Below are 20711 nucleotides of genomic sequence, written 5' to 3'. Positions count from 1 at the left end.
CAACACTAAATATGCTCAGTTAATAGTGCAAGTTCTTCACTACTTGGTTACTACTAACATTTGTGTAACATCAATGGAAACATACAATTTGAAGAATGTTTTCCAAAAGATTATGTCCCATCAAAATAATTGATTACATCAATGACATCATATAAGATGATGATTTATACAACACATCACATGAATATTTTCAAACAAGTTAGCTTGAGTATGTGTCCATCTACAAGTTTAGTATCCAAATCCATTGGACATCGTCCATCTTCTATCTTGGATGGGAGTATGGCCCAGACACTTTTACCATGCCAACTACAGAGTGTTTATCTCCGTCAGGGTCCTTCTTGACACAAAGAGAGCATTAACTCTAGCACAAGAACCCTAGCAACTCAAAATAAGAGGATCAGATGGATCTAGTGTACCCATGAAAGATACTACTTTCCACATGTGTCTAAGTAGCCTAATCATGTAATGTGGTAGGGAAAATAACATAATAACATATCTACACATGCATTATAAAAGAAACAACTTTAGCGAAAGTACTTTAAGAGCTATATTTAATTGATAGAAGAAATAAAATATATTGTATGTATTCTAATCAGAACTTACGGATAGAAAGAAACAAAGCATATTGTATCCATTTCTATCCCTCCCATTTAATCCACATTACACCCAAACATAAGGAAATCTAAAAGCACCCATTTTAGGAAAAGAATTAAATGAATATAGCAATCTCAGAATTTATAACAATTTCAATGTGCTACCTACACAGACATAAATTGAGACATGCTTGCAAAAGAAGATGAAATTGTTAATAGTAGATAACCAATGTGTTTATCTCTTGACTAGTCAACAAGATTAAGAGCACATTAAAACTCAAATTAAAGGAATATTTCATACACAAAATATACCATAAGCATACACATAAGTTTCCCCTTTGTTCAATTACCAATGAATAGTAATAAAACCATATACTCCACTTTCTCAATGAGCATTATTAAAGTAATAGTACTCCATTTTCTCAATTTACATAGTTATAAGGTTTCCTTCAATTCAAGATTTTCCACTCACAAAAGTAAGGTGGTTTGAATCAAGGAAAATGGGTTTTATTTTCACAATGGTCATCCAATTAGTTAATGGAAATCCCAACACTAACAAAGAAGGAAAGTGAATTGTAAGCTTTTACATGATCTATTGTTCACCATCAAACAATAATTACTAAACCTTATAAATCTAATGAACATCTAGTTAAATTCTTGCCAAGAAACTTTAATTTCATGCTAATCATAGTTCCTAAAATAAGGAATGTCTCCATTCATATTCACTAGTTCCCATAAGGAATTAACATATTTTAAAGTGCAGAGAGAAATTTGGAAGGGAAGAAATTGGATAAATTTGGGATCATTCATATAATACAATTTTCAAGCTATCGCTGCATTCTCAACTCCACAAATTACACACCACAATTAGTTTTGTATGTATCCAAGCACAATAATTTATTCAAACACTAAAGAAGGTTTATTTCTTATTTTATCAATGTCTCATACAACTTCAATCCAAAAAGTGTATGCGAGAGAAGGCTTCCATTCAACACATGAGCAAGAATTGTTAATATGATGCAACCATAAGGGCATTCTAGTATAATTAATCTAAATGTATATAACTCAATACATACAATCCATAAATTGATCATTAACAATCAAATTTTTTTTTCAAGAAGAATGATTAAGTTTCATTTATGGAATCTGATTCAAACGTTTAGTCAAAACTCCTCTATTTCTCCCAATTACCCTTCTTTTGGATGAATCTTTAAACAACTGCATTCTCCTTTTTGGAAACGTAATGAGCCAATAGAATTAATGTAAAATAAATGCTTAAATCTTAACATTGTTCGCAGAACTTCCAAGATGTGGTGACAAATGAACTTGTGCTTGTTCCATAAGGAATTTAAGTATGATTGTAGTTTATGGTTTTGTTTTGTGTGTGCTCCCTTGCTAAAAATATTGAGTCTATTGCTCCTATTATTCCTATTAGTTCGTGACCTCTAAGAATAATGTTAGTCTACTCCAAATGTCATTTCTCTTGAGTGGATAGGTTTCCATTAAAAATGGCTCAAATCACAGTATAGGAAGGCTAAGGTTAGCTTATAAATGTATGCACCTCTTTGCAAGTCTGACTTTCCATAGACTACGATGGTTCTAATTTTTTTAAAAAAAATTCATTCTCATTACAATGATTACAATGTTAATCCAAACCAAAAGGCCCATGACTCTAAGCCTATCAATAGTCCACCCATATTTTCTAGAATTAAGGATATAAGGTATCATCTCCTCTAGAAGTTTATTCTCATTCAACCGATACCTACTCCCTAATGCAACATGTGGATATGATGGTTTTGGCCAACATTGCGATTTAAACTATATTTGGTATGTTACAATGTGCTTGAGTGTAGTCAATTATCATAAAGAAGTGGGTATTTTAGTGGTGATTATAGTTCTAGATGTTTTTAATAGAATATGCAATGATTTCCACAAATATGGATACAAAAAATATAACAAGACAAGAATCCATCTCCAATTCATCCTCTCTAATATTTTTCTACAACATTGAAATCAATAGTTTGCACAAACAAAAGAAAGAACCTGATAATAGATTGTTGCTCTTCAGTTTCCTCTCTGATGACATGTCTTCCTATCATCTTTTCCCACTCTTCCCCAGCCACTTGTGTATCTTACACTTCTGCAAGATAAGGTTTCTTTGATAATTTATATCAGTCATTCTCCTACTGTCTAAGATTCTCAATTTATTTTTTATATCACACTTTGGAATCTAACTATCATATCCAAAAATACTTTATCCAGTGATTGCTTGATGAAAATCCCTAACTATTTTTTAAGCTCCTCATCCAATCGATGCCCCCCAAAGAAAAATAGATTGTTTCTTTGATAATGAACTCCATGTAACTAAAAAAGTAATGGTTCTAATTTCAATCCATTTTTTTAAACTTTACTAACTCCTAAATTTATAAGGTACTAAGTATTTATTATTACTTCATTCATTAAATGAAATTAAATAAGGATATTAGTTAAATCCGAATTTCTATCTACTTAATCACATTATCAAATCCATATGGAAATAATTTGCCATTCTATTTAGGTTATATGGGGAGAGGGATTGTGAAAAAAAATAGCACTATCAAGTGACTACATTTATGTGCATTATGGAAAATCCTTGGTTGCACCTTTGTTGTTTATATTGACCTTATGATCAAATCATTTGTCAATTAGTGCCTAAACACTTAATCATTTAGTTGGTTACATTGCTACCAAGCTTCATAGAGTCTACCAAGCTTCACAAGTAGAAAGTAGTGTAAGCCAAGCTTCACAAAGTCTATTGAGCCTCATAGTGTAAACTAAATAGGAAGTAGTGTCAACCGAGCTAACAATGTCTACCGAGCTATCTATTTTAACCAAGCATGAGGAAGGTAGTGTTGACCAAGCTACAATTTTAACTGAGCCCTTCAGTATTAATTGAGTTCTCTAGTGTTTGTTGAGTCATTAGTGCTAACCAAGTTCATGCCTACTCCCAAGTGATCAATATGGACCGATAACTAGTTTCAACCGAGTGCTAGAGCTTTCCAAGTTGACTATGATTTCTGAGTGTCAGAATATCACTGCAGTGGTTTTCAAATCCCAAGTTACAACATTCAACCGACTTAGTGAAGATTGTTGAAATTGGTATTGTAGTCAACTTCAAAAGGTAATTATTTGGATTGGTATATACATAAGATATATTTCATATTCAAAGGAGAATGAGTATGGTGAATAATAAGTATGAATATGAATTAGAAGACAAAAGCTACAAGCAAAATAAGGAAAAGCAAATTCTTGTCTATCACAGCAAGGTGATCATTTTACATCAAAGAAATCTCAATCAAAAAATTGAGTTGCAGAGTAGAGATCAATTGTTGGTTCATCCTAATAGGTGTATATGAGAAATATGTTAGCAAGAAACACTAATCTATTAAAAGACCAAAGTATTAACTAGCATAAAAATCATAACATATGAGATAGACAAATTGAAACCCTCAAATGAGAATATGAGCCATGGAATGGCTCTCCCAATGAGGATGGTCACTTGATTTAGGGATGAGTCCATTGTGTAGATTTGGGATATATGCTCAAGTTTCAAAATAGCTTCAATGAATTTGGGATTTTTGGTGTGGATGATGGCTTTGATATGGATTTAGCTTCTCAAACTAACATTATAACTTTAGCTCAAGGATTGTGATGAAATGGCTTGGGAGGGGATCTAATTTATAGGCCAAGAGCTTGAGGGATGGAGGGTTAAGATGCAAGGAGAGATGAAAGCTTATGGAGGGCTCAGATTGCATGAGAGGAGAGCACATGGATTGTGCTTCCTTACAACCAATCAGGGAGTGACACATGTCAAAGGGTAAGTGGATGGAGGAAAGGGAAAGGATGAGTCAACAAAGGAGGCTCAAGGCCTTAAATGGCCCTCATAATGGCTTGTAAGAGCTTTTAAGGGCATGTAAGAGCATTGAAGGCTTTGTGGTTGGGATAAAGTTTTATGGTTGGGATATTTTGAGGGAGGAGACTTTGATTTGGCTTAGGAAAGTCTTAAGCTCACTTAGGGAATGTGACAAGGTTAAGGGGGGGATTAGGCTTGGTTTAGGATTAGATTAAGGATGTTAGAGATGTGTAAGTGGATGACATTCATAAGTGTGGGTGAGTTAGTGGCTAAGCTAGGTTAGTATGGGTGGATGGGGTGGATTAGGCTAAATGGAGGATTTAGGATAGTTTAGGGGTTATTAGATTTGAGGGATTTTTTTATCAAATAGATTTATTTAATAAATGAGGGTTTTGGAATTAGATAGGAGAATAGGATTAATTGATAAATAATGGGTTATTTGATTTATCAATTAGGACTATAGATGATTAATTAAATTAATCAGATAGGGGATGGCAAAAGGATTAATTAAACAAGAATTTAATTAATGATGCCTTTAGAGATAGCTAAATAAGATTACCAAAGCGGTGTAATTAGATTTAGGTGTCTACATTTTGCCCCTCTTTGACATAGTGTTGAGACAACACTATTTCAAAGAAGTTCGAATGGAGATGACATGAGGAAGATGTTTTAGAAATAAGGTTGCCCCAGTCTCGGATAAGAAGAGGAGAGACTAGACTTAGAGATGCCCCCTCAAGAAGGCGGCGGGGAGAGAAAATGAGGCTTGACAGCTTCTTGAAAAATACAAGAATCTGGGATGAGCAGAGACACAGATTGGCAAAGAGAAGGGGCTGAATTAGCTCAAACTCTCACTAAGGGAGAATGATAAAGGGAGGATTAGATGCTCAAAAGGAAGCAAGCTTAAGATGTTCCAAGATTGGGGGGAGGATGAAGGAGCAGAATGCTATAAAAAGGAATCTAGGAGGAGGGGATGGATGATGGGATTATAAAGCTGATACAACAGGATTTCAAAGAGTCAGATTGGTGAAAGATGGGTTTCGGAGATCCCTAGGACTAGGATTGTGGATCTCGAAAGATGAGGCTTGGTGGATTGATTGGATTGATGGATCACTAAGACTAGGATTGTGGATCCCTAAAGCTAAAATTGAAGATTGATTCAAAGAGATACTGATGCATAAGTTAGGATAGGTGCTAGATATGGATAGGGGATAATGGAGATGAAGGGAATCCATTGAAGCTTTTTGAGCAGGGGGATACTTCAAAGAGAAGTACCACCATGTAGTTGAACACTAGATTTTCTATAGGACTATTGGTTAATTGCCAAGGTTACCAAGAACATCAAGGCCTTTTCACCAATTGTCCCAAGGACTGATGAATTGACTCAAAACAAACATGCAAGGATTTCCCCAGCATCACACATGAATCTCAAAAGAATCAGAGTGGAACCGACACTGGGTAACCCACAAGCAATAAAGAAAAACAAACAAAAGACTGGATCATGACCTTATGCTCAGATTGCCCCATTCGTAGTATACCATGATATGGAAGATCGTGACAACCTTGAGGAGGGAACAAAAAGATTGGTTGGAAAAGATACTTCAAGACCCAAAAGGGAAGATTCCAAATCAAAAGAAAGTAAAAATCCAAAAGAGAACCGTTTGCCAATGAGATGGGTAGGATGAGTTACTAATAGACCAAGATCAGACATGAGGAAAGCTATATCCTGCAAAGATCTATCGGAGAGCACCTAAGTTGATGGATCTCGATGAGTGATGCGTATGGCAAGCTGAACTAGGAAGGATAACACTTTGGTGATAGGAGATCTAGCTAAAGGATGAATTGAAATAGCTAACCAAGGGTTGTGCAATGTGTGCAAGATATTGATCAAGGAGGAACTGACATGAAAGCTGGATAGATACAATGGTACTAAGCTAAAGAGAATGTACAAGCTGATAGACCAAGATATGTTACAAATGTACAAGGTTGTTCATGTTGTGATTTTGTGAGATGGAAATATGGTACAAGCTTTGGACAAGATTTGGATATACAAGCTATGATACAAGGGATGATACAAGATTTACAAGCTGGGGCACAAGATTTACAAGCTGAGGTACAAGATTTACAAGCTGTACAGGAGGTATTTACAAGCTTCATTAGATTTTGGATATTTGGTTGGAACACCAAGGGAACAAGCAGGGTTTTTATTGGATTGTGAATGGATGGATGAGGGATAGGATAGTGATAGATAATGGATTTGTCTTAGTACACAAGGTGCCTAAATTACTAGGTTTTCACCAAGGTACCCATCCAAGGCGCTTGAATTGCCATGTTTTTACCATTTGATGCTTATTTCTCTTTACTGTTTTTTTGTATTTTTCAAAAGCTGGGTATACCAAGGATCTTCAAGCATAGAACCTCTTAAGATGAATGATGTTAGTAGGATCATTCAAGAGTTCTCCATCTAGTGTAGATAGCTGATAGGCTCCAGAGCCAAAGGATGCAGTGACAACATAAGGACCAAGCCAAGTAGGTTCAAACTTGCCTTTCTTTTCTTGATCTGCTTGGACTTTCATGTTTTCTTTGAGGACCATGTCACCTGGCTGAAAGTGTCATGGGAGAACCTTCTTGTTGAAATTCCTTTTGAGACAAGTTTGATGGACTATGAGATGATCATAGGCTTGTTTTTGCTTCTCATCTAAGAGATCTAGCTGGGTGAGCTGAGCTACTCTGTATTCTTCATCTGATATTTGCCCCTGCAAAGATATGTGCAAGGAGGGAAGTTCAATCTCTATGGGTAGTACCACTTTGGCACCATAGACTAGGGAGTATGGAGTTGTGCCTGTGGATGTATGAAAGGAAGTTCGATAGGCCAATAGGGCTGGATTTATTTGTAGGTGCCAATTGTGGCCAGAATCATTGACAACTTTCTTTAGGATTTTGAGGAGGGTTTTGTTAGTTGCCTCTGCCTGGCCATTACCTTGTGGGAAATATGGGATAGAAAAGTAGTGATGATGTGGACGAAAGTGCATAATTCTTCCATGTTGAGATTTTCAAAGTTACCTCCATGGTCGGTGAAGGTGGTGGATGGGATGCCGAAGCAGAAAATAATGTGGTACAAGATGAACTTAGAGACCTGAACTCCTATAGCTGAGACTAGGGGGACTACTTCCACCCATTTAGTGAAATAGTCTTTAGCTATTATTATCCATTTATGTCCATCAGATGAGAGAGGTGTGATAGTTCCAACTAGATCAAGGCCCCAACAAGTGAAAGGCCAAGGTGGTGTAATAGGCTGTAGATCCTTTGCTAGAGGGTGCACAAGATTTGTGTGCTACTAACATGGGAGACACTTTCTGAAAAAGTCATAGGAGTCTTCTTCAATGGTAGGCCAATAGTAGCCTTCTCTAAGGATTTGTCTCGCTAGGACAATACCACTCATGTGGGCACTGCAAAGTTTTGAGTGTACTTATTTTAACACCATTGCGGCCTCATTTTCATCTAAACATCGAGAGAGAGTATCATGATAACCTCAAAAATATAGGGTATTGGCTATGATAACATATTGGGATGATTTTTAGATAAGGTTCTGGTGTTGGGTACATGTGAGGTGAGGGGAGATGATACCATCTTTAAGGTAAGCGTAAATCTCATGGTACCAAGGGGATTGGGGACCCACCTAAGATACAAACATGGTTTGAGTCATCATTCGCATAGGTAGGTGTGAGGAGTTGCTTGACTAAAAACTCATACTGTGTAACTACTTGGGGAATTTCTAAGAGCTAGCCGATAGTAGCCATAGCATCTGCTGCTTTGTTCTGCATTCGAGGCACTTGCATAAATTGAAGCTTTGTAAAATGCTAGGTTAGCTGATCAACTAGCTCTTTGTAGAGTAATAGCTTTTCATCTTTGGTTTGATATTCATTTAGGGCTTGCTTGATGATGAGCTAAGAATTGCCAAAGATTTGTAACTCAGTGATGTTCCATTCTGCAGCTATCTTTAATCCTGCTATGAGAGCCTCATATTCAGCTATATTGTTGGTGCTAGGGAATTGTAGCTTGAAGGCTTTTGGAATGTAATCTCCTTGAGGTGTGACCAACAATATTCCTACCCCTGATCCATGAGATGTGTATGAGCCATCAAAATAGAGTTTCCATGGGGTTTGTTCTTCAATTAGACAGATATGCTCATCTGGAAATTCTGTGGTCAAAGGATATGTATCTACTAGAGGCACATTAGCTAGGTGATCTGCTATAGCTTTCCCTTTGATTGCCTTTCTATCCACATACTGGATGTCAAATACGCTGGAGCATAACCCATTTGGCCAAACGGCCTGCAAGTGTTGTTCTGGAGAGCATATACTTAAGAGGGTTGATCTTGGAGACTAGTTGGATGGTATGACTTAGCATGTAGTGGTGAAGCTTTTAAGTTGAGAAAACAACTGCCAAACAAGATTTTTCCATAGGATTATAATTGAGTTCATAACCAACTAGGGTTCTACTGATGTAGTAGATGGCTCTTTCTCTGTCATAGTCATCGAGCTATGCTAGAAGTGCCCCAAGAGTAGTAGGTGTTGCTGATATGTACAAGATCAAGGGACGACTAGGAACTGGTGGAACCAAGATAGGGGGATTGGTGAGATACTGCTTGAGATGATTGAAGCTACGTTGACATAAAGGATCCCACTTGAAGTTTTCATCTTTCTTTAGTAAATGTGCAAATGGCGTACACTTATCTGCAAGATGGGAGATGAAGTATCGAATGGATTGAAGCTTTCCCTGAAGAGAGCAAAGCTGTTGCAGTGTCTGGGGAGGAGGCATGTCTAAGATAGCCTTGACCTTCTTGGGGTCAATCTCTATACCTCGTTTAGAAACTATAAAGTTTAGAAGCTTGCCAGATGTGACCCCAAGGACACACTTCTTGGGATTCAGCATGAGATGATATTTGGCTAACCTATTAAAGACTTTCTCCAAGTCAGCAAGATGATCCATGAAGGTATGAGATTTGACCAAGATATCATCCACCTAATCCTCCAAAATGCTATGGATAAGATCATGGAAAATGGTTGTCATAGTTCTTTGATAGGTAACCCCTGCATTCTTTAGGCCAAAAGGCATCATGTTGTAGCAAAAGGTTCCCCAAGGGGTAGTGAATGCTATCTTATTCTGATCCTCATCTCCAATCTTGATTTGATTAACCCAAAAAATCCATCCATGAGGGACAAAATTTCATGTCCAGCTGTAAGATCTACAATCATATCTATGTTGGGCAAGGGAAAATCATCTTTTGGACAAGCTTTGTTAAGATCTCTAAAATCAGTGTACATTATGATGTCACTAGAAGGTTTAGTAATAGGGACCATGTTGGAGATTCACTCTAAGTAGTCGATAGGTCGGATAACCTTAGTAGCTAACATTTTTTTCTAATTCAACTTTGACCAGTAATGCCACCTTGGGGTCCATTTTTCTAAGCTTTTGTCTGACGGGCTTGATGTTTGGATCGACTGCAAGATGATGAACTACAAGCTTTGGATCAACTCCTGGTATGTCCTGATATGACCATGCAAATTGACCAATGTTCTCTCTTAAGACCTCAAGAAGGAGGTCAGCTTGGTCTTGTGATAGGGATGCAGCAATGTGAACAAGTATGGGGATCTCTAAAGAATCAATGTTGGCTTCTCTAGTATCCTCAATTAGAATAGAAGACACCTCTAGCCAATTATCTTGAGGAGGCAATGCTAAATCCTCATGTTCTGCTTGTGACTCTGGATTTTCTTACTGAGGGGTTCTCTTTGTTACCTTAGCTAGTCTCGGATTCACCTCAGCTCCAATTTTGGGTGTATCGAAACTAGGTTGGGAATTTTCTCCAAAATACCCCTTGGGATCTAGCTTATAGATATAGGCAAAATCTAGCTTTGTTTTCTTGTGAGGAGTTTCAGCTCCCATGAATCTCAAAAGTGCTTCCTCTGATGTGAGCTCATCAATGTGTATGACACTTGGTTGGTCTCAATCTATGAGTTGTGGATGGGTGAGTGGTAGGTCAATGAAATGGATGGATAGTTCTTGGAGAACAGAGTCTCCGAGGAAGATTTGGTCTGGGATATCATCGTAGGCTCTCTTTTCAACTTCCTTAGGAACATCTTCAATTTTGACAAGGTCATGGTGAATGTTCAAAAAATCGTGATTGTTCTCATTGGTGCCCCCAGTTGTGGCTATGCCAAAGCCAAGACCTGACTTCAATTCCCACTTATGTGCGTTGATGGGGCACTGCATGCCTCTTTCTTCTGGTCCTAGACCACCACCTTGATAGTTCCATTTTTCAGTGATGAGCTTATGTTCTTGGGGATACTTCTGGCTGAAGTGATCAAGGCGTGCTTGATTTCTTGGAGGTGCATCCTTATGTAACCAATTGTTGATATCTGGAGTGAGCTCCTCATGAAGAGGTATTTTTGAGGATACAAAGGTTTTTGGGCCAAACTATTTGTATCGAGGAAGTGGAATCTCCTTAGTTTTGTGATATGTCAATCGTCCATGGGCGTGTGGATCAAGTGGGAGTGCCCTGACAACAAATGCATCTAACAAACTATATCTCCATAGCCTTTGTTATTGATCTTCATGGTAGATAGGGTGGAGGCGAGGATGGTTTCTAGGTCATTAGAGGTGTGGGATGAGCTGGCGATGGCTATGTCGATATCAATTCTAGGGAAATGGTTTGTATATGAGGCTTCAACTGCATTGCAGTAAGCAAAGGGTTCTGGATCAGCATGGATGCTTACCTCAGTGCCCTGATGCAAAAAATTGATGCACTGATAGTAAGTGGATGGAATGGCTTTCATGGCATGAATCCATGGGTGATTGAGGAGGATATTAAATGGTAGGTTTAGATCAATAACATGGCAGAGTGTTTCTTGGATGACTGGCCCAACCTTGATTGGCAGCAAAATAGTTCCTTCTATGGTTCTTTCCAAGTTGTCATAAGCTTTGATGGTGATAACTTCACTGATGATATCTGCGTCAGTATACCTAGCTTGTTTTATGAATTTTAGGGTGCAAATATTCAAGGTTGATCCATTATCTATCATTACTCTTTTTATGAAAAAATTGGGTACCATGATGGCTATGCGGAGTGGAAGGGTTTGATTTGGCTCGACCACAGGTATGTCGGTGGGTTTGAATGATAGGGCACATGAGGAGGATAGGTGTACAATGAGATTACAAAAATTAGTAGTGTTGATATCTAAAGGGACACTAGATTCTATGAGAGCACTGTCAAGGATGTTTTTCTACACAGGACTAGTACGGAGAAGGTCTAAAATGGAGATTTGGGCTAGCATGTTCCCAAGGTGTTCCAAGATATTGTATTGGCTTTTTGATGGAGCTAATGGTGTTGGTGAAACTGGTGGGCCTGCGATGTTAAATTGTGCTCTTCGAGTGGTGACTACACACTCATTATTTGGTCCTTGGATATTGATAACATTGACAGAAGGCTCTTTCTTGGATATACAACCTATGACGCTACCATAATCTATATAGGATGAAGTATGGTCATTGTTCTTCCCATGTTGTTGGTTTGGCTGGCAGTTGTTGGTGTTGTTGTTGTTGGTTTGGATAGGTACTTTTCAAGGATTTTGGTTGTTGTGAGGAGGAAAAGCATTTTGATAGATCTACAAGCCTGCATTGGGAGAGGTTTGGGCACCAACGGTGATTTCTTTCTGATCAATGAGGTCTTGCACATAATCTTTTAGTTTCATGCATCTGAGGGTAGTGTGACCTTTTACCCTATGAAATTTGTAGTACTCATTGTCTTTGTACCATGCAACTTTGGATTGGCTTAGGTCAATTTGCTGGGTAGGAGGAAATTTGATGAGGTTTTCCTTAGTCAATTTCTCAAAAATGACATCCAAAGGTTCACCAAGGGGTGTATAGTTTCTAGGTGTAGGTTGGAATCTGGGCTTTTGCCTTGCGGCTACATTGATGGCATTAGCTTGATTGCTAGACCCTTGGAAGGTTGGTCTTGGATTGTGGCTTTGATAGCTTTGGTGATTCTGCTATTGGTAGTTGATAGCTTATTGATTTTTTTGTTGATATGGTGGGTTGGACTGGTTTTGAGAAGGACCAACAATATTCACATGTCTGGTTTCAGTGACGCCATCTGTTGCAACATGCTTGTTTTTATTCCAATACCTAGACTTGTCATCTGAATGTGATTGATTTTGGTTGGCTTCCTTGTAAATTTTGACCAAACCATCTTTAATGAGTCCTTGCTCAAGGATCATTCCTTTCTCTTTGATATCTTTGTAGGTCTGGAAATAGTTCATGGTCATGTGGTGAGCCAAGCTGGGATGGGCATTATCAATAAATATTTTCACCAAATGGTGCTCTGGCAAGGTGCAAGATATGCGGGTGGTAAGGGTTTGCCATCTTTGCAGATATTCGAGAAGGCTTTCTCCACCTATTTTCTTAGTGTGGACAAGATCAACTACTGATAGCTCTGTTTCAACAAGATGGGCTTATTGGGCTACAAATGCCTCAGATAATTCAGAAAAAATTTTAATTGTGCCATAGGGGATTCTATAAAACCATTCAAGAGCTGGTCTGGCCAAGCTTTTGGGAAAGAGACACAAGAGAAAGATGTCATCATATGCCACTTCTTGGCAGTGCATGTAAAATTCTTTGATATGTGTGATAGGGTCTCCTTTTCCTCTAAATTTGTCAAATTTGGGTGTCTCAAAATGCTTGGGAAATGGTGTCATGGTAATGGCTCTGTAAAATGGGTAAGGACACACATTCTCAAACTTGAAGGTTTTTGGATCATTTCCCTCTTGGATGTTCTTCAAAGCTATCTTCATGGCTTCCCATTCTGAATTAATGGGTGATGGCTGGGGTGCCCCCAATGTAGGAGTGCCCTGAGGTAGGTATGTGCTAGATGGGGCAATGGAATATGGATGGCTTTGAGGTATGGGCTAGTAGGGATTGTACATTTCTTGGGAAACTGAATGTTGGATGATGGATTGCTAAGGGGGAGGTGGCACATATTGCTACATGTTTTGTGAGGCTTGTTGCTGGTATGGGATTTGGGATAGGGATTGAGGGATGTAGGCTAGTTGTGGGATAAATGGATTGCTTTGTGGAGGTAAGGTATAAGATGGTTGTGAAGCTTGGGGAAAGAATTGGGGAGCTTGTGGAACTTGACTTTGGATTTGAGGATTTTGACCAATATATGTGGGTTGTGCCCCCATTTGGGAAGGTATCTGCATGGCAAAAGAGGCCAAGTAACTAGTGGTTGGTGGTGGTGGATTTCCTCCTAGAAGTGGCATAGAAAAATAGCTGGTAATAGGAGGTAATGGATTAGTTGGTGGTGGAGGTGGTTGGAATTGAAAGCTTGGAAATGGAATTGATGGGGTTTGATAGCTTGGTGGCTAGATTTGAAAGCTTGGTAGAGTGGTGGCAGGAGCTTGGGTCACTTAAGAGCTTGGCAGAACATTGGTAGTAGCTGGTGGGGTTTAATAGCTTTATGGAGTGAGGGTAGTAGCTTGTGGATTTGTGGCTAATGGCACTGAGCTCCAAGGACCTAGTCGAAATGATGGAATTGTGCTCTGAGCTTAGGTAAACAAGCTGGGGGTGATGAAAGGTTGATTACTTGGCCCCATGGGTGGCATCCTGGTTGTATATTGTTGAGGTTGGCCAAAGATACTAGTACTAATTTGGGAGATGGGTGGATTTGGAAGGCTGGGTTGGAGAGCAGCAGCAGCAATAGTGAAGGGACTTAATGGTGAGGTGTTTTGGGAAAAGGGGGTTTGGGATGGAGTGGTATGGACCAATGGTGGAGTGGTGGTGGCTGGATTGGCTTGCGGAAGGGAGATTTAAACTTGAGTGGAGGCTGGTATGTTTGGGTCTGTTGGATCATATGGGGTGGGTTGAGGCTCTTGTTTTGGCACATATTGAGGATAATTCGAATCATAAGAGCCTATGGGTGGTGGGAGTTGCACAAACAACAGGTGAGATGGATCTGATAAGGGAGGAGGTCTTCCAAAGTCGAAGGCTCCTATGTTGTCCCTTTGAAAGTTAGCCATGATTGTTTCTTTGTTCTTGTCTATAATGGTGTTCACCAATACTGCATTTCTTGGTTGGTTCATGAAAGCTTCAATGTTAGTAGGTGATGGTATAGTGTTCTCTGGGCTGAAGGATGGTTGACTGCTCAAGGGGAGCGAAGCTGTTTGATCCAAATGATAGGGGTCCATTGTTTCCTTCTTCTTCTTGGCTAAGTGAGTGATGGGTGGCATGAAAATGCAGAATGCTCCTAGGGATGAGATGCAACAATGCTAATGGATGCAAAAGGGGAAGGCTTTTCTATGCAAATGATTTCCTAGGTTGAGGCAAAGCTATATGACAAAACCTAAGGAGGATTGGGTTGGGGATTCTAACTTCAAATATATGTTGCCAAGGCATGAAAGATCTGCTTTCCTATGTGCAAGCTTGGTGGTGATTCTATCAACTTAAGGATAGACTGATGATCCTTTAGGAAGAACACGACATTGACCACTTGTGGATCCCAACCTTTAGCTCAAGGTGATGAGGGATAACAAGTGACAAAGCTAGATTACCCTAGATAAAAAATTTAACTTTTTTTGTTCTTTTTGATATGTGTAATATAAAAAAGAACAAAAAAAGTTTTTTAAAAAATATCCATAGTTAAGCTTTCATTTTGAAAGATTTTGGGTGACTAATCAAATTACTTTTTTTCGCATTGCAGGTTGGAGCAACAAAACTAATCATGTTTTTTGCAGGTTTTTCTTAAAATGAACTTGAATGTTTAAACATTTTTCCTTTGAATGAATGTTGCTCAAACATAATCTTGAATCCATGGATTAAAATGAACCTTTCTTGGAATGCATGCTTAAAACAAAAAAACTCAATCTTGAATGCAAAGGATCAATTAACCATTGCAATATCTCACACTTCAATTTTGGGCATAAAAAGAATCCACATTTTAGAAATTTTCTAAGTTACGAAAACTAATTAAAGATTCTTTGAGTGAGTTTGTAGTTGGACTCACCCTCTTTAATCATCCATCAATTTAACCATTGGTTGCAATATCAGCACCATCTATGGGGATGAGTCTTCCTAAGAGGGTGTTAAGTGCTCCACGCAAATCAAACCCCACTCACTTGGGTTTTTAGTGGTTTTTCTAAGTTAGAAAATCTCTTGAATGAGCATTAATCTTGCTAACACTTCATTTGATTTTTATTTTTTATTTTTATTTTTTTTTAAATTTAAAATGATTATGATGATTAAACCTGTAGAAAACAAGTTAGAATAAAAACATGCACTAAAAAATGTTTAAAAAGATGAACCAAGCAGATATCAGAGCGAACTTGTGGCTTAAGAATGCGTTCTCGCAGTCGAAAGAATGTGAGAATTATCAGTAGGAATGTGACAAATGTGAAGTAAAGTTTTGGTTAGATAGACAAGGTGATCCTGTTGGAGTTCCTGTTCACAGGAATGACAATCTCGCTTCTCTCAAACATGTTCCTGCAAGCGGGAATGACAATCTCACTGGAGTTTGATTTTGCGGGGATGCGTTCTCGCAAGCCTCCTAAGGTGCAAGAATGCCAGAAAAAATTGGTGAAAACTTAAAATAAAACTAGTGAGCTCATTTTTAACAAAGAGATCCCACTAGTTTGTGTCTTTTACAACGTTCCCGCAACGCGAGAATGACAGTTTCGTAGGAAAATTAATGATTACAGATGAAAAGAATACAGTTCATTTTCTCGCAAGAAAGAATGACAATCTCGCTATTCTTAGGCATGTTCCTACAAGTGGGAATGATGATCTCACTGGAGGATTAGTCAGCAGGGATGCAGAGCCAAGTGCAGGATAAGTGGCAAAGGCTTATTTGTGATGAAGTGTGAACTTGTAGTCGCAGGTTGGCATTCTCGCTAGAGAGTAGCAGCGTTCCTGCATCGTGGGATCGTGTTCCTGGGGTCACGGGGATGCAAAAGAGTTTTATTTCTTAAGGTTGACTGGGTCAAAACCTCTTATAGGGTTGTATGTGCGTTCTTGCGGCGGTCAATAGTACCCTGCAAGCAAGAACCACAAGACAAAGACACAAAATTTAAAGCACAAAATGTTAGTTTCCCATGGTTAGTAAAAACATGAAAAAGTATGTGAAACTAACAAAATAGAGATTAAAATGACCCTTACGGGGTCCCACTGGGCATGCCAAAATGTATATGAGAAATATGTTAGCAAGAAACACTAATCTATTAAAAGACCAAAGCATTAACTAGCATAATAATCATAACATATGAGATAGACAAAGTGAAATCCTCAAATAAGAATATGAGCCATGGAATGGCTCTCCCAATGAGGATGGTCACTTGATTTAGGGATGAGTCTATTGTGTAGATTTGGGATATATGCTCAAGTTTCAAAATAGCTTCAATGAATTTGGGATTTTTGGTGTGGATGATGGCTTTGATGTGGATTTGGCTTTTCAAACTAACATTATAACTTTACCTCAAAGATTGTGATGAAATGGCTTGGAAGGGGATCTAATTTATAGGCCAAGGGCTTGAGAGATGGAGGGTTAAGATGCAAGGAGAGATGAAAGCTTATGGAGGGCTCAGATTGCATGAGAGAAGAGCACATGGATTGTGCTTCCTTACAACCAATCAAGGAGTGACACATGTCACAGGGTAAGTGGATGGAAGAAAGGGAAAGGATGAGTCAACAAAGGAGGCTCAAGGCCTTAAATGGCCCTCATAATGGCTTGTAAGAGCTTTTAAGGGCATGTAAGAGCATTGAAGGCTTTGTGGTTGGGATAAAGTTTTATGGTTGGGATATTTTGAGGGAGGAGACTTTGATTTGGCTTAGGAAAGTCTTAAGCTCACTTAGGGAATGTGACAATGTTAGGGGGGGATTAGGCTTGGTTTAGGATTAGATTAAGGATGTTAGAGATGTGCAAGTGGATGGAATTCATGAGGGTGGGTGAGTTAGTGGCTAAGCTAGGTTAGTATGGGTGGATGGGGTGGATTAGGCTAAATGGAGGATTTAGGATAGTTTAAGGGTTATTATATTTGAGGGCATTTTTTATCAAATAGATTTATTTAATAAATGAGGGTTTTGGAATTAGATAGGAGAATAGGATTAATTGATAAATAATGGGTTATTTGATTTATCAATTAGGACTATAGATGATTAATTAAATTAATCAGCTAGGGGATGGAAAAAGGATTAATTAAATAAGAATTTAATTAATGATGGCTTTAGAGATAGCTAAATAAGATTACCGAAGCAGTGTAATCAGATTCAGGTGTCTACAATAGGTGTATCAATAAAATCCTCTAACAAGATGGACTTAATAGTCTTGCGCTAAATATCCTAACCGAATACATACTTCATTGTATTTTATAAATCCTTTTACAAGGTGGACCTAACAAACCTTATTTCTCCTAATAGGGTAGATCACTAGAAATGATCATTTGTAGGCCCTAACAATACAACTTTATACTACAGTACTAAATCTTGTTGCTATCATTCCCGCCCCAATTTTACTTTCTATTTGGAAGGTTTCTAGGTTACCAAATATTATGTCAACTCTTATGAATCTTTTATTGCTTTCAGTCATTCATGCATGCAATTAGATCAAATTATCTTAAAGAGGATTAATTGGTAAATTGAAGTTAAAGTTTTATTGGTTCCTAATTCATCCCCCCCCCCCCCCCCCCCACTCTCAATCACCTAGCCCACCATACATTTCTAACAATTGGTATCAGAGCATTTGGTTCTCACATTAGAAGTTTAGTAGCTTGAGAAAAGATCAGAGGCAATGCAAGTGTATAGAATTAAGAAAGCTTTTGAAAATGAAAAATTGGATTTGCAATTGGCCATGGAACAATTCAAGAAAATGAAAGAGAAACTCTCTCAATCCTTGAAAAGAAGAAAAGACCTAGCAACACAGATGAATCACAATCTTTACCCAAAAGAAAGAACTAAAGACATTTTCCAAGATAGAAGTTCACATGAATCTAATGCTACAATCAAAGATCTACTTGAGAAGAATCTCACAGAAAACTAAAAAGCTAACAAGAAATTTAGTCAGTCAGAATGTGTGAAGACATGGAATGAAAGGACATATAAAATGGAGAGAAAGATTGAAAACTAAAAAGATAGAAGAAAAGGACAATGAAATTCAACACCTATCTCTTCAGAAATAGGATTTGATAAGTCAACTTAATTGTGCAAGTTAAGAGATTATCAATTTGAGGACATACAATGAAAGATTGCAGAATGATCTCAAAATTGAAAGGCAAACCAGTGCAAGGATGATAAAATCTCAAGAAAGAATGAATCAATTGAATGAGAAAGCTCAATTCACCAAGCTATCATCTATACAATGCATTAATGGTGACTTGAAGACATAATTTTTGTTAAAAGGGAAGAATTGAAAGGTTTATTTTTTATCGCAAATTTCAAAGCAAATAGAGAAAAGCATACCTGAGCCCCTGAATAATTCATATAATATTTTTCAAAGAATTATCTTCACATCACCGAGCATAATAGCTTCTTCATCAAGTAGCAAGGTTAAGAAGGGTTATCAGATGTTGATAAGAAATGTAGCGCCCATGAACCTAAAGTTCAAACTTTGTTCGGTGATCATAAAGGAATTGGACCCAATTGGTGCACTTTTGAAACTTCCTCCAAAGGTACTTTTAATCCATGATATTAGGTCATTTTACCACTATTTGATTCAATAATTGGGTACTTTTGAGATGAATCAAGCATATGAGAAGTTATGTGTGGATGGAAATTTAAAACCCAACCATAAGCATCTAGAAATGAAGGGTTTAACCCACAATCTACATATGCTGAGGGATTTCCAAATTAAGGGGATTAGGTTTATTCTAAGTTTTGTCCATGAAATGAAATTTTAGCTTGACCAACCTATCCTAATAATGAAGAAATGATTCATAGGGTTACTGGATTTTCTATGCTAGACATACCTAAAACTACAAAAACCCTATGTTAGGTTGAGCTAGCGAAAAAGACTTTTACCAAATGGGATGGTAGAGGAATGAAGTTTAATGGAATCATAGATATGGAAATTAAGTTTGGAATACATGTAATTGCTCACAAAATTTATAGCTCCAACCAACTTAACAGTGTTCTACGTGAAGCTATAGACTTAGCATTCAAGGTGGTCAAGAACAATCTATCCTTTGACCTAAATAACTTGTAGATGAGCTAGTTAAATAAGAACATGGAGAGCATCCAAGCATCCACTACTGATCTGTGTAAGTTTGGATCACTTCTTGTATGTTTATTCTTTTATGTTCATAATTTTTTCCCTTCAAGAGGAACTATAGTATGGAAGAAAGACATGTCTATTTTATATCATATCAATGAGTTTATAGCTGAAATGGGACATAATTTTGAGGGCACCATGGATGCATATTTGGAGAGCTTTAAGGAAAGGATGCAGAGTAGATTTAGAATGCCCAAATATCTAGTTAATGACTACAAGCAAGATATATGTTTCCTTGTGGATTGTGACAAGGTGCATATTCAAGTAGTTAGACCAAGGGTGGCATCGGTAAAACCTCTTCTTTATGAGGTAATTATTGATGACACAAGAGATATCATTAAGGCTCTTTTCAATGAGCCTGTGGATCCAAAGGCACCATATTTTGGCATAAATGAAGAGGCAAAGCCCAAGATTTCTTTGGAAATCAAGATTCCTCAGGCCCTAAAGAGAGGAAGAATGATAGTTGAAAAGATTCAAAGGGAAAGAAAGAAATTTGGTTCCCCTCTTCTTCTCACAGAAGGAAAGGGAGATGACATTAAAGAAGAAGAAGAAGAGGGACATGAAGAAGAAAAAGAGGAAGAAACAAAAAAGGAACCTCCAAAGAAAAAGGGAAAAGTAACTATAAAAAAGAAAGCTACAACGTCCTCTCCTGCATTCTTCACCAAAAGCCCTGCCAAGTCAAGAAAGAAGCTCAAACTTCAAGAAGATGATGAAGAAGAAGAGAAGAAACTAACTTTTCAGAAGTCTACTCCTACCTTTGAAGAAAGATTGAGAAGACTCACAAAAGGAGGAGGTATGACATATTAAAATCACTTAAGTATGAGACTAGGAGTAAGGAAGAGAAAAAATAAATTGAAGAAGCCTTAGTAGTAAAAATGGATAAAGGGAAATATGCTCTAAGTGAATTGAGAAACCAAGTTCT

The 20711-nt window shown here is 37.8% G+C and overlaps 1 pseudogene; it reads right to left on the bottom strand.

Annotated features, from left to right (window-relative positions):
• Positions 1-15941: 15941 nt before the first annotated feature.
• The window catches only part of LOC149555055 (sucrose transport protein-like), a 63911-nt pseudogene continuing 59141 nt past the window's right edge, over positions 15942-20711 (bottom strand).

The sequence above is a fragment of the Cupressus sempervirens genome, chromosome 5 (assembly GCF_028749045.1).
Source record: "Cupressus sempervirens isolate cs-2001-9-10 chromosome 5, ASM2874904v1, whole genome shotgun sequence".
NCBI lineage: Eukaryota > Viridiplantae > Streptophyta > Pinopsida > Cupressales > Cupressaceae > Cupressus > Cupressus sempervirens.
The sequence above is the reverse complement of the archived record's forward strand: the minus strand, read 5'-3'. Positions and strand labels throughout refer to the sequence as shown.